This window comes from Grus americana, chromosome 13 (genome assembly GCF_028858705.1).
Source record: "Grus americana isolate bGruAme1 chromosome 13, bGruAme1.mat, whole genome shotgun sequence".
Taxonomy (NCBI): Eukaryota; Metazoa; Chordata; class Aves; order Gruiformes; family Gruidae; genus Grus; species Grus americana.
This window is the reverse complement of record NC_072864.1, coordinates 20,183,497-20,196,308: the sequence shown is the minus strand read 5'-3', so window position 1 is coordinate 20,196,308 and position 12,812 is coordinate 20,183,497. Positions and strand designations below refer to the sequence as shown.

General features: G+C 38.8%; 1 long non-coding RNA gene across 1 annotated transcript in view; it reads right to left on the bottom strand.

Annotated features, from left to right (window-relative positions):
* Window positions 1-527: 527 nt before the first annotated feature.
* LOC129212225 (uncharacterized) overlaps window positions 528-12,812 on the bottom strand; it is a 23,957-nt gene continuing 11,672 nt past the window's right edge. The window contains exons 2-4 of the long non-coding RNA XR_008579119.1: window positions 6,746-6,778; window positions 886-1,013; window positions 528-703 (exon numbers count right to left, since the gene is read on the bottom strand). This is a non-coding gene — a long non-coding RNA (uncharacterized LOC129212225). The remainder of the gene's footprint in view (window positions 704-885; window positions 1,014-6,745; window positions 6,779-12,812) is intronic.

Here is a 12,812-nt window from a genome sequence, read left to right as displayed (position 1 = left end):
TGACCTTATGATCTTCATTCTTCCCTCCCTGCAGTCTTTCCCTAACTTTTTCTCACCCCTGAGCCCACTGAGTTATGTTACAAGCTTTTCTGTTAGTGACTGTAGAGAAAGCCAGCTAGGCATTCATAAGCGTCTTAGCAGCAACAATAAGCCATGTGCCAGTTGTCAATTTGCTCGTGTTTGATGTCCCCACTCTGCTAAGCTGTAATGGAAACATCAGTTCCAAGATTTTTGGTGTTCAGTGCATTGCTAAGTCAGTGCCTCTGAAAAAAAGAAATCAAGTTGCACACCCTGCCATGGGCATGTTTTGTGGCACTGAGGAATTCAGCTCCTGGCTCAGAATCACTCCAGCACGCTGACTGGCACTGCTAAATGCACTGCAAAGGATCAAGACTCCAGGGTTGAGAACAGAGTTTCTGAACAGATGTTTTCACTGAAAGTACTGTTGAGAGAATTTAAGTTCAGTGAAAAACATGTAATAATTTCAGTTGCATCTAAATATTATGAAATTTTAGCACCAAGAAAGCACGTTACTTACATGATTTTAAAAAATTCTAAAAATTTAAGCTTAAGATTAAAAATCCAAAGAAAGTAATATGCTTCATTCTAAAAAGAATTTTCAGTTTCTCACATCACTTACCAAAATCACTACCATCAGTACACATGATTACACCTGACACTTCATTCAACTCCTCAATTCAGCCTGTGAATAAAAATATCAGCTATGAGCACAACTGTATTGGGGAAGAAATAAAACTTTGTACAAATTTTGCAAGGTAAAAAACTACCATGGTCAAAACAATTATCTTGAATTACTTTCCTGTTTCATGCATTTTAATTTGAATTTAAGCATACATGTGACTACAAAAGAGCAGCTGCACTCACAGTTAAGGGTAGACATGTGATTAAGCACTTTTGCTGAGGAAAGGATTTGTTACAATGCTTAGTAGCCTCAAGTTCCTTGCTGAATCAAAGATTTCTTCTTCAGGTCAAATGTTATGGCAGTCATTGATCTTAACATAGAATGAGACAAAAGAAGCTTTAGCAAAATAATTTTAGTTACATGCAACTATAGAATTATGCCAGCTTGCCATATATCCCTCTGATTTTTATGAAGTTTTTCACCTGGGTTATTAATACAAACTATTACAATGGAACATAATTTTAGAAAATATGCAATTATTTTTGGTTTCCCATAAAACCTTGCTACAGGATTTTGAGTACCAATTAGCTTTGGGATGCTTGCATATCCTGAAAGTGAAGTGCATCCAGTATAAAGTCTTGGTGGTTTTCTCCCTGTTCTGTCATTTGGGAAAGGGTGAGCAAACTTGTCCTGTGGTCACAGTACTGCTGTTAGCCTTGGAACACCAAGCTGGAGTGTCATTACTAAGCTGTGTCCTGAGAGTGTACTCAAAGATTGCACAGTTCATCACAAATACCCAAAAGTGTAGTAGAAAAGAAAGAAGTCCAAGCAAATAGCTGAGTGGCACACAAATATAGAGCAGAAATCTTCTTATAAAACAATAGATGTTTTCTTTATATGACAAAATTATCTTAATCTTAACAGGATGTCAGTACGTCATATGAGTCTCACATAGGTGTGACTGGGTGTCAAATAAAAGCTTTCAATCATTTAAGGACACAGAAACAGTTCACAGAGATTAAAGTGTCTGCTAGTAATTGCCATAACAGAACCAAGGAGTGAACCCAGATCTCCTGGCCTGTGCTTCAGCCACAGGGCTACTCTAGCACAAAAATTATCCAGATTTCTTGCTGTGCTATAAGACAACGACCTGTGTCACACCTTTTTGTGCCTGATCACAAATACTGAGCATCTCATTAAAAAGTGCTAAAACTTTCTAATACAATAGATGAAGTGATTTGTAGTAGTTATTTATAATAATTCATTTTTAACTATAGAATATGATCCCCCAGGAATGAATTCACATTTGCATGCTGCAAGTACGTGGGTTTTTTTTGGCTTGTGCAGTCTCCTCAGCTGTGCAGCATCCTGTAACATACCCAAGCACTGTTCAGGCAAGTTCTGCTGTGAACAGGCATCTTCTGCTACAGTTGCTAAACCTTTCAGCATCATCAGGATAGAGTACATTTTATTTCAGTCATTCTTGTTAAAACCCTCAAGAATCCCTGTCTAATAGGCCACTGTAAGAACAGTCTATGACTTATATTCCTGCATCTGTATAGCTACGTTATTTGTTTCACATCTCTCCAAGATGTTGCAATTTTCTACAGAAACTTTGCATATTTTCCAATATGTAAGCATTTATTTCCTTATACATAAATAAGCAACAAAAACCCCCAGTCTGTTACAGCAAGTTTGTGGAACTTTGTGTTAAAACTATTTGTAAGCTGCATTTATTCTGGAGGTATGTTTGTCCTACAGGTTCTGATCTTATCTTTAGCCTGTACTGAGAAATTGCTTCCATGAACTTTGGAAGGTCAACTTGTTAAACATCTATCCACTCTCCTCCACTGTTCCTAATCTTCTAGAAATAATAATTAACTTAATTTTCTGAGAAGGGGATGGTGGCTTTTCTACCCAATTCATGTTATGTATTTCAGATGACTCATATACTCCACCTATGTTGCCTCCAAGGGTTTTTCCTCACAAAAATTCCTTATTGAAACTTACCAAGTGATATTTTTTTTTTCCCCTGTTCCTTATTTCTTCAGCAAAGCAGCAACAAGCTTTTCTAAAACTCGCAAAAGATGACTTCATGCCCTGGTGCAGGTATAAGCTCATCCAAAGCAACACACCACAAAGCAGAAAGCTTGTGTTTGAGGCTCTCTTGGGAAATGAAACAATTGAGTCAGGCAGAACTCCGTGCCAAACCTCTTCTGCCTAATATCGACCCCAGTCCTTTAAAGATTCTGCCAAAGTCTTTGGAAATCAGTTGCCCAATACCACTTTGGGAATAATACTGGCATACTCACTGGAGCAGAGCAGATAGTTCAGCAGCTTGCTAAAGTACTGCTTGGTGCATCAAAAGAACGTGCCTGGCACAGGAAGGCAGGTTCACTAGTTAGAGCTGGCAGAGGGAGAAAAAGAGCCTTAAGGGAAATAAACCCATCTCTAGCTAATTAGGTGCAACTACTCCTTGGAGGAAACTTGCTAGTTTAAGCAGCAACCAGCTTCCACCAGTTGAGAGAGGTATCACACAATACACCCTATTCCACAGGACATTGCTCACTACAGAATCCCTCTAAAAAATGGGAAATACAGATCATAGTGTATTGCATTTGAATGATAAAAGCCCACGTCTCCAGAGATGCCTTGTCTACTGAGGAAGTCACTTGTTGGGAAGCCAGCAGGTACCCTACATCCCTCTAACTCAAACCCAAAACCTTGCTGGTTTGTTTGTTTAAACTCCTAAACATAAAGCTGATTTGAAAGAAGTCCAAGACATACAAAAAGTGTTTGAGCAACACATTAAAAGGAGCCTGAATTTCAAGTTCATAGAGTTTCATTAAAACAGCCTAATTATCAGGCATCACAAAGGAGTTTTTTCATCCATCACTGCTACTTAGCCAGAAAGGGAACTTGTTAGCTGAGGTACCATAAAATAGCTGCCAGAACTGCATACAATCTTAGTTCCTTACTTTCAGAAGTATATTTTTCATAAAAACTAGGGTCATTTCTCTCCTGGTTTTCCTCAGTTTAGCATTGAGCAAGGCAGTCAGTCTTTAAGGGATAAAACAATAAACATTTTTTCAGCTTGTAAATGCAGCTCACACATGTTAATTACCCACTTCAATCTCCTCATTTGAAATATTAACAAGAATGAGGCTGTTTGGGGGGAAGGTGCCTGTCAACATTCCTGAAAACTTACTTTTTGGAACATCTTGTGTGTTTTGTTTTTAAGAGGGGTCTGAGCCAATTCACACCACATTAAATAGAAAGGCCTGTTGAAGCAGAGGTAAGCTTCAATTAGTTTCAAGGGCATTTGGAACAGCCTTCCTATATAATTGATATATTATGGTTTTTTTAATACAGGAAAAGGTACAATGTTTTTCCCTATACCAAGGCAGTAATCTCAAAGTTTTAGGAAGAAGCCTAGCAAAGAGAAGATCAATTAAACTAGGAGCAGATTGCTCCTTTTCTAGTAGGGCTTTGCATTTTCCTGGAAAACACATTTGCATTTCTAAGCATGAAAAAAGACAAATGAATATGAAAAGTGAGCATAGGTCTTTTCCAGAGCTTTGAGCTAGACTAGTCTTCCTCCATCTATCAAAGGAAAGCCCAGAAACATGTTTTCCAGTTCATGCACATAGGTAAGACACAGTAACACTAACAGCCTACGGCTCTGAGGGCTGCCAGACCCTTTCCATTTCCTGGGGTGGGCTCCTCACCTGTCTCTGGGGCAACTTCTACCAAAGCCAGACTCGTCTCAGAAGACAACTGAACTGAAAGAAGGTGCACGACTACTCGCAAAGTAAATATCCAGCTGTACATGATGCAAGAGTATTAAATGTTTGTGCAAAACACTGACTTAATAAATAAAACCACACAGATTATAGAAACCTTAACTTGCTTGCAATTGTGTTTATAGTAGCAGCTTCTTTAAGTTATATCTGCAAGTCTTTTCTTCCCCTGACTCGCAGCAGCAGCTTGTGCAAATAATTCAGAGTTGAACTGAACACAAGCCTGCTGCAGTCCACCACACACTGCTTCCATTTATGTGAAAACAGGAGTTCAGAGATCCCTTTTTTGTTTTCAAAACATCTTCAGCTGCTCTTTCCATCCTCTAGCTGCTGCTGAAAGCAGCACAGATGGGCTCTAGTTTCTCCAGTCTAACATCTGGACACTTTTAGCCCCCTACAAAAGCTGGGCAGGCAACTCCTGAAGTGCCAGTTTGAGACTGACTGGTTTTTAACTTTTCAGCTCCAGGGTTTTATTCATGCTGACAATGCCAGGATGCTCCCCTCACCCACACTGAGGAGACCATACTGATCTCTTGTCTCTTAGCTTCCTTCACCCTGACTCATTTTATTAAATGTCTGCGAGCAAGTTCACTTTACCTTTGCCCTTATTCTAACTGCCTCATTCAAGGTGTTTTATTAGAGCTAAAAAATTTTAAAAAAATCAAGTTGTGTCTGAAAAGGCCTGTTTTTAATAAGCTGGATTTTACCTGCATCTCACACACTGATCAAACAAGGAATGGGCAGATAGAATCCTCATCATCAGTGATTAACAACCAGCTATTTCCTACAATTCAGTTGGCAGAAAAAGCTTGCTGAAGAAAACTCACATGAAGCTCAGCTGCAGGTAGTACTGAACTCAATCAGGACAACAGTACCAATAGTTTTGCAGTCACATTCCCCTCACTTCCAAGTTCAGTTTTAGTATACAATCAAAGAAAAAAAAGACTCAGATCTGAGAATTCAAAAGTGGAAAGGGTTCCCATGTTTTGTTGAACTAGAAGTACTCAATCTGAACAAGTCTGAGATGCTGTGAAAGACTCACACCCAGAGAAACCAGAAGCCTGTTACTTTGCAAAGGCGTTCAGCTCCCTAAGACAGCAAACTATATTAGAGCAGAAAGCATTGGCACCCGGTCTGCCCAGGAACACGATCTTATTGACCTGTGCATCCCCAGGGAGATCAACAGTAAACTAAGAGTCCTATGAGAGATAAAAAGGTTTTTATCCTTGTCAAGGATTAACTCAGTTATGCAGCCTGTTATAGCTCCCTGGATGTTCTCTATTCACCGTGCAACACTCAAATTGTTGGAAGATGTGACAGTACCACATACAGTAGCATAAGGGGCTTTACTTCTGTCTGTCCTGTGCCTTAGAGCACTTCAGCTATGCCTAGATATTAAAACTGTTAAACTCAGAATATGATTTTTAAAAGCAATGGGTAGAAAGATTTACAAGTCCTGTGTTTCGATGCAATCACTCTAGCATAAAGAGTTATTTCCTGATGTCTTTCTATGGAAAGTGGGAAAGAGACATAGCAATAACAGAAGACGTCTGTGAAACCACGATTTTTACCTTGTCAGTTAACCTTAATATCTGGGTTGTTTTATCTATCAGGTAATGCCTTTGTTATCTCCAGACCTGAGTGACATTTGATAAGTCACTTGAGCTCTCTGAACTTCCTAGCCTTTGATTGTAGTTATATTGCATGGGCAGGGAATATTTTTCAAAGCATGTTTGTACAGCATTGAGGAAAAATTAGATCACGATCCCTTTTACAGTTTCAAAAGCTAATACAAACAGTTTAAATGGGTCATTTCTACAGACCTATAATGATGAACATCTGATTTTTACCATATAATTAGAGGCCTTTTCCAAATATGCACATATACTTTTTCATGCCACTGGATGAGTAATCTGAAAAACCCAGCACTTGGTATATTAACACCACAATAAGACCTGAACATATTCCAGTATTACATTTTCATGGTTTCTTGAGAGCTTTTAAAGTTATATACAGTTACATTTGTATTGAATTAATAAGATATATTACTCTTCACAAAAATACCGCCTCTCTTCCTGTGGTATTTCATTGTCATGTCTCTAAACCCAGCATGGTCCTTGTGAACTCCAGCTGACACCCTCAGAAAACTTCTGGCCACGTATCTGTGTTGAGTGGCCTGCAGCCATACCTTGAGCCATATTTAGATGGAGATTTCCAAGGAAAACAGCTTAACAAGCATAAAAGCAGAGCACGATAGCCTGAATGAGAATACACAATGCGACTGCATTCAGAGGGTCTGTACCTGGGGATACAGGTGTCCATTCTGATTCCAGCCCTAAGACACAAAAAAAAAAAAATCAAAGGCAAATCACATTGCAAATTGAGATATATAACACAGTATGCTTTCCTGTATGTCAGCACTGAACAGATTCAGGATACTTCAAGTGCCATCTTGTGGAAGGTCAGTCTGAGCTACTTAGCAACATTAGCAACTGAAAAAAACAAACCAAAAACTCCAAAGACATTTTAAGTCCAGTTACAAGAGAAATTCCAGTGTAGTATTATGGTCAAATTCAGATTTTATCATTACAGCCTGAAGAATTAGCAAAACAGTAACATTCAACAAGCTACTGGCTCCCAGTTCAATATTATTTGCATTACAGATACATAAATATTGCAAAGACAGTCTACTTAGCCCAGCTCAATCAGAAGCCATCCCATTGCAGCCTGAAGAGCTAAACAAACAATAGCTGGTGTGAAAAGAGAAGATGGGCATTCTAGACAGGTATGAGGTGCTTCCTGGAGGAAAGGGACTATGTAGGACACTTTGCTGTCACAAGTCTTGTGCCAACACCATACACCAAGTTCCTAAGAGTAACAACATGGGTTCTGGCTCCATAACTGCAAAGTGAGTAACACACTCAACTCCAGTCCATACAGCATAAGTGTAAGCCAAGAAAAGCTAGGATAAAGTCTGCCTCATGAAACTCCAAGAAGAGAAAAATGTATATTTTAAGATTAAGTATTTTCTTTTCAATAAAAGGAGGCAAGAAAACACCCGTGAATTCTTTAAGACAATACACTGTGCCTCTAACCACTGCCTGCATTGAACCAACACAGCTGCTCCTGCAGAAGGTAGAAAGGAAGGTACACTATGCAGATTACTATGCAGCTAATAAATACTAATAGGCATGGAATAGCTGCAACTTTATCTAGGCTTAGACTTTCATACATTTAATAAAATGTACTTTAAGATGAGGAAGAGAAACCTTTAACTACTCATCTTAAGAGGACATTAGCAATTAAGTTTACAATTTAAAAGCTATACAAAGACAACAGTGTTCCAGAAAAACTATTTCCATTGTATTTACCACATCTGCTTTTCTCTACTGCAAGACTAAGCTTACAGAAACTTTTAACATTCCACTCCAATATCAGAAGTGTTCATTTTTAAGTGGTATCAATATTGTTTATGCACAGCAGTATACTGTTCTGATTTCCAAATATGCACATACACACCACTCCAAAGACAACTAGTTTACTACAGATACTAAGGCAATATTAGAAAGATCAGTGTGTTTTACATTATAGCATCTTTATATTAGCTCCTCCTTTCACTTCTCAGCTACCAAAAAAAGCTTTGCTTTCTATCATTAGTAAGTGCATAAAGACAATTAAAGACCAGTATTTTCTCAACTGTGTGACTTTAAAAAAATCACAAAGCCTTCTTTTCAGAGATTACACTGACAGATATCACTGATTTTAGTAGAATCTCTGAGAGCCACTGAAAAAATAGTTTAGAAATGACCTAAAAGCAAACTTAAATGCCTGTCACTAGGCATTCTCAGTCAAAAACATGGGCAAGAGTTTGAAGTTGCTAACACTTCACGCTGCCAGATTTTTTTTAATCAGGAAGATAATACCAAGAAAATAAATACTTTGTTCACAACAGGTGCTTAACATTGCTTTAAAGATTAACTGAAGTGTTAACATAGAAAGGAAGGGTTTGTCTCACACACTACTAGTGTCATTAGCACTATATTTAGGGCAACTGACAACTAGATGTTATTGCAACACAAATGGTTACCTAAGGCTTGATTGCAGCTCCTGTGAGTTCCCACCCTGGCAGCTCCACAGAAAGCAGTTACATATGCAAGATACCCACCACTAGCCATACAACTGAAATAAAAACATATTTAGAGAGGAGCACTCAGCAGAAGATTCGGATCCAATTAAGCTGTCACAGATGATATTACTACTACACAGTTCCAGATGAGTTTCAAGAACTATTTAACCCCATATTTGATCTTGTAGTATAATCCAATCAAAAACAAATTAAAGAAATATTCAAGTAATTTGCTTTTAATTAATGCTTATATTTAAAAATAAAATTAAGAAGCTTTGGCACAGGGGGAAAGTAATCTTAACAACCCCCTTGTACTTGTTCAGTGAATTTTATCTCATTGCACAGGTTCATACCCACTTGGAACGACCTTAAAATCTCAACACAAAAAAATCACTTCTATAAACTGTTTTCCACTGTAACCCCCCCAAAACATGTTGTAATTAAGAAAAAGACTCTCGGGGCATGGTTTGATGATACAAGCCATCAGGAAGAGAAACTGCTAAGTCATCCCATTTGTCCACCTTTCCTGTCAGTGCTTTCTCATCCTGCCCACTCTCTGCCCTCAGTTGTATCAAGATACTGTTTGTTGTGACAGTCAATTAGAACAAGGAACAAACTCCTGTTTAAAAAGAAAAATTTGACTGCATCTTCTCTAAGCCAGTAAACACCAATCCACTATGCCTTGTGGCTCCAACTACTCTATTTGTAATCATAACACAAGCTAGGTTCTTGCTTTGCTTTTTATCTCATGATTAATATTTCATTGCTTCCAAGGTGATTAAAATAGTGAAAGATCAAGGTAGTTCTTGAAAATCTACCTGGAAAAATGGCCTTGAAACTTTGTCTGAAGGCTCCTATTACCAGGGAGGACAGCCAGGGCCAGCTGAGAGTCCAGAGAAAGGCTCATGGTAACAGCACAGGTCCAAGATCAAGCTAGGAATTCAAACTACAAACCAGCTCCAGTGAGGATAACCAAGGTCAGATGCAGGCCAGTGATTGCTAAACAGGTCCACAGTGACAAGATCAGGGTCAGAAGTCAGTCCACAGGTCAGGAACACCAGTTCTAAGCACAGAGACTAACACATCCACAGCTTAAGCAGGGACCAGAGGCCTGGGACTGAGCTTAAATGGGCTCCTGGGCCCACGGGTGTGGGATGGAGATGCCAGGTGAGGCTGCCCAGGGCCATTAAAGCCTGCCCTCGGGTTCTCACAATTATAAAATTAAGCCCCATCAAGTCTCCTCTCAGTCAGTCCAGGAAGGCAAAGAAATAAATCATGTAAGAGCACCCTAATACACTGAAACTCATCTTTCCGCATCAAAAATAAGCATATTCAGGAGAACACGGCTAACCTTTCCTCCTCAAAGTGCTTGCTGTATGGATAAATAGGCGATTTCCATCTCCATGGTTATTAATCTGAATGGCTCATAAGCACTACTGTTCTCCTAAGCTTTTGGTATGCACATATATATATATATATGCATATGAAATGGCTGGCATCTAACTTAGGTTCTCAGGCCCTAACTGAAGGGCTGGCAAAATCAGCAAAAGTCTTTTTATTCACTTCAATAGTCTGAATCATGCCTCAATATACGAAATGAAGCTAAAAGGAAGAATAGAAGAAAGGGAAGATACACTGTGTAGGATGTTCTTGAGGAACAGTCCTTGAAAATTTCCTAGCGTGAGATGAATAAAAAATCGGGTTTTTAAAGTGGAATTGAATATTGCTTGTTGTCCCTTGAAAGCCACACATACACCATGGTTCTCAGGAGTAATAGGAGTTATTAAAGGAGTAACTACAGCAGAGACTAGAGCATGCTGGAGGTGAGTTCAAGAACAACTTATGATTTTTAACATTTTATTCAACTCAACCAGATTGAACCGTCTCCAGAACAGTTTTGGATCTAATGGAAAAATTTGTCTATGACAGTATGCATAAAGATCAGTTTACCCCATGTTCATCTCATGTCACTCAAACATAAGGCCAATTTTCTTCTGCATGAAAGAGGATCTCTATTCGGTCCTTTCTGCTCTCCTGCCAGTGCTCTGACCAATGTAATCGCTGTTATTTCGCGTTTAAAAAACTTAAAACAGAAACTCCACACTGGCAGTTCTGAAATCTGGATTCTGGGGACAGGTAAGCCAGTTACCTGAATCACAGGAGCAGGTTAACATTCGTTACCTCATCACATCAGTCTCCTAATAGAAAAGCAGAAAACTAGCCTGTTTGGCATGGCAGAACATTTTATCATTCTCTGGGCAAGAGGAGACTGAATTCAGCTGCGTAGCTTCCTGTAATAAAACATACAAAATTAAATTCCCACAAGTTTCTCACTGATATGTCCTTTAGGCAAAGCAGTTGCAGAGAGCACATGACAAGGCTATCAAACACTAAGAGGATCTTAATCTTTCTCAAGAGAGAGAAAATGCCTGAAGCCTCATGTGAGGATGAGCTGTTCCCTGTCACCTTGTCTGACCCTCTGCACCTCTCTGGCACCATGAATTCCTAAGGCTCCTTCATCCCACTGGCGCCTCTGATAATCCCCTTTCTTCCAGTTGCGATACGCAGGGTGCAAAAATTAGGGGTGGCAGCAGCAGTGGATATTGCCCAGGTGCCATGGGAAGCAAATTGTGGTCAGCAGCTTGCACAGCCTCGAGTCCCAGGCAAGTCTCACAGGCATTGACTCTCAAACCCAAATGTTTCAAAATGTCCCAGATGAATTTTTCTTCCTTCTGGCAATTTTCTGCCCGTTTAAACTATCTTTTGCTCTTCTGAAGCCTTAAATACACTATAAATGCTTCCTACTTCAATTTGGTGTGAATTTGTTTCCTTCTAACCTCATCATTTGCTTCCATATCTAACAGCAAGATATATGCGATTACTTGCTGTTATTATTTGCCTTTAATTTAATTAACTTGAAAAAATCAAGCAAAACCTTCCCAACTGAAAGATCTTTTAACATACGTGAACTTTACCCAACCTTTCCTAGCTTCTACTTCAGTAATGGGTTTATATCCTGTGTCTGTCAGCTGCCAGAGTAAAAACTTAGTGACTATTTGTGAAGACATACAATGTAATACTGGTTCATTAATTCTCTGCTCTCAGCTGCAGCATGTATCCACGCTGGAGAATACTCCTCCAGGTCCCCCAGAACATCCTCAGAGAGCTAAGATCTCTGCCTACCTTCAAAAAGGAAATGGAAGAGAATAAGAAAGTCCATATTCCTAGAGAACCCAAAGACTTTATTGATTTGTATTTACAGGACATCGAAAAGATTTGTTAGTCAAGATTTATACATTCACTTTATCTCAATAGAAAGGAAAAAAGTTTCACTCTATCATTTATATCCCAATGCCAGTGCTACAGGCAGAAAGGGGTTCAAGTAGATAACTTCTTTCCATTGGATTTTTTTAATCATGATTCATAGGACAGTACTGCTGCCAGACACATGTTTTAAGACAAATGGAAATCAAGTTAGTCTGAGAATGGCCATGTCTGTTCTGGCTTCAAATAAGTTTAAGTGACTTTTCTTCACAGAGTAGCTTTAAAGTGATCTCTGCCTTTTGTTTTGCAGAAATGGGTAGCCATCTTCTTTAACTTCTAGTGTGCTAACTCAAGCACAGTACTATATGGAGGTGTATTTGTACCTTCCAGTAACTGATGAAATAACGGATTTTTTATATAGAATAATTTTTATATTAATTCAAAATTAGATAGGAGCATGCAAAGATATTTGGAGAAATAAAATCCATTAGATGAAGGAGCTGTTTTCCCACAGCATGCAAACATTTAGCGAACTTTAACTGACATTCTTGTCTCAGCTCAGATTGGATCCACTATCCCTCTCTGCCCTCCTCATTGCAAGGATTCATTTATTTAGGAATTTTATTTACTGTCCAATAAATATTTACTGTACTGGAAGCTAAAATACACCCAGATTAGTGTGCTGTGCTAAACAACGGTCAATGTCCTCATTATTTTCAAAGACCAGTGTACTGCAGAGTTAAGTTGAAGACATACTTTTAACAACACAGCTATGTGGAAGAAGGAAATGTAGAGAAAAAAAAACTTCCTGCAGAAATTTAGATAGTGAAAAAGGTAACTTAAGTCCACCTACCCAAGACAGTGTTAGGTAACTGGAGGCAAGGAAAGAAGAATAACTTGCTTTTCTTGTTACAAGGCATTCCAAACCCATGCCTCCTTGGAACAGTCCAAATAACAAATCCCCCTTGTACAAAGCTTT